We start from the raw sequence: 2794 nt of genomic DNA on the forward strand, positions 1-2794 counted from the left end.
GACATGATATATATCCACGTCGTTAATGAAGTCTTCCCCAAACACCCATTTGATGGCATCAATGATTAGAGAATTTTTATGTCGTGTCATCCCCTACAACCTTTGGTTTGAGATTTTGCCTAAGAAAGCGAATTGAGCCTTACTATTGGTAAGCCTAAAGGGAGTATCCATTTTTTAGGAAACTCCATCAGCCTAAAGGGAGTATCCATTTTTCAAGAAACTCCATCATTGAGCTAGATACTATGCAAAAGAATGTTTGAAAAGACATATTTATAAGAAATTTCCAGCTCCAGGTAATAAACAAAGTGGAAAGCCAGTGCTCCCAATCTTCGACGCAACTGTCTTTTCTCATAAAATCACATATGTAGTTGGATTCGAGCTTGAAGGTTGCGAACGCCCCATCCAAAACCTCAAAAAGAGAAGCGGTATCTTTAGATGCCACACATATATTCAAGTATATTGTGCCTAAGTCTAACAACCTATAGGTCTGTTATGGCTCGTGCGAGTCTTGCTGGCTATGGATACTCTCCTTAATGAGGAGATTTGTTTGGACAAGCAGATCATCTCAAGTGGTTTGAAGTAACGACGAACTGAATAGGTATCTTCTCGAGAAATGCAGATGGTGGCGCTATCCCTTTTTTAGAATTAATTGCAACTTGGAAAATGAAGTGGCATACGTGCGAACATGCGCTTATCATTAAATACCCTCTTTTGCACAAATCTAGGCATGTGACACATTTAACGAAGAAGGCCTCCCAAAGTGCATGTCATATTGTTCATTTTAGATCCCAAGCATCGAAACTCTTCAGAGGTGTTAGAAGGAAAAGCTTACTTGCAGAAGATGGAGATGGAAGCAACATCCTTAGGTTCTTTCCAAGGGAAAATGTGGGTAGACGTATTCGGGGAACTCTCATATTCCTCCCACATCGTGCCCCCAAAGCCAAAATATCAAAGGACCAAACCTAAATCAAAGTCGACCACCCACAATCCTGCGATGGTGATAGATTCTTTGGAGAATATCCTCAAGCCCAAACTACATAGGCATCCGAAGAACCTCAGGGAAGCCACTTATGCAAGAATGACAAATCATAGGAATGAGCCGCAATCCACGATAGTCAATTTATGGAATAGCGGTGCTCCTCAGTTCGTGGTTCCCATGGTTTTGCATTGTCCAAAATTTGTAGCTTCATGCGCCAATAGGTTCGAGCCAGGTTCTTCTTCAATTCATGGATCCCTTTTGAGAGTTGTTATAACCCTAGAAGCTATTCGGGACATGTTATGTTGTCCCATATTTGATAGCACAGAGGTGTTTGATGAAGGCTCCATGGAGGAATACTGGGATACCAGGAGGGATATTATCTCATGTTGTCATAGTGCACTGAATCAGAGTCCAATAGTTGGGCCTCCAAGGTTCCCTCTACCCTATAGTGATTTGAAGCATGACGACCTCAAATGTATCTCCTCAACCCTTGCATTGCTTTACGGTCATGATAACGACTAGGAGATCACCGCCCCTATGATGGGTTACTTGTTCAAATGTTGGAAGCAAAAGGGGCCATTCCATCTCGACTTCTCTGTCTTGATAGCCAGAGAAATGGTGAAGTAGTTAGCTGAGTTCCAACATTTTTGGCGGTTCGAGTTTGCCTCATTCCTAATTCACCTTTTCCTACACTAAAATGACGCTTTCTTTAGTCAATTCATGCGATTGGCTACTCACAATGAGCTAGGAAACAAAATGCATGTGTCTGCCTGGATGTCTATCCTGTTAGCTTCCCATGATGCCTACCAGTTTTCAGATGATTTCCTAACCCCTGTCCTTCGTGATCTCAGTTTTATCCCTAAGGAGCCTCTTGCTCGTTTTCCCAAATACAAATGAATTGGATGTACAATGAACGACCCCCTTGCGACTGGTTTTTAAGTAGTGATTTTTATTTTGTCTAGGTGTATGGCTTCTCTAAAGAATCCTTCTACCTACCTACCTATGTCACAAAGAGAACCCTCTCCCTTGAAATTTTCCGGCAGTTGCTAGAGGTTGAAAGAGCTATAGGGTGGGAAAAAATGATACCTCCATAATAAAAGACAACAAGGCTATTGGCCCCATTACTCTCATACAGAGGAGCATTGTTGATAATGTCTTGATGTCCAAGCTGGTGCAACTCGGTTTGGTAGCAATTGATGATGTGTGGACCTATGACTCGGATGGGTGCCTATCTAAAAGAAAAAATGCAATTAAGCATGAACCGCAGAGTTCTTGGGAAGGACACACCAACCCACCAGTGAATGACCCAAATCTTTATGTGGGTCCCCAATGATTTTCCTATTTTGAAACGTCCCTCATGGTTGAATTTTTATAAAAGTACAATCCAACAAAGCCTATTCCCCCAAAGTACAATCCTACAAAAGTACAATCCAGTAAAGCCTATTCCCTGAAGCATGCTACCACTAGTACATTCGGAGCTGATTTCTGATGGTCGATTGTCGGATTTGTGACTAATTTTTGTCGGAGTGCCAACAAAAGTAGCCATCGAAAACTCATCGTCAGATTGGTCGACGATGCCCTACCCGTCGGAAATATGACAATCCCATGGACTCTGCCGACGGTGGGCATGAACACTCTTCCGGTCAAAAAAGTCATTGGAATTAGTAGATTTCATCGCAAAGCCGATGACGATTTGGAACTTCGCACCGACGGTGATGCTATTTGTCTGATGCTTGTGTTGTCGGTCCATTCGGAGACATCGACGACCGTCTGACTACGAAGTGTCCTCGCACATACAGCATCCTCGTCGGATGT

This window comes from Cryptomeria japonica, chromosome 10 (genome assembly GCF_030272615.1).
Source record: "Cryptomeria japonica chromosome 10, Sugi_1.0, whole genome shotgun sequence".
Classification (NCBI taxonomy): domain Eukaryota; kingdom Viridiplantae; phylum Streptophyta; class Pinopsida; order Cupressales; family Cupressaceae; genus Cryptomeria; species Cryptomeria japonica.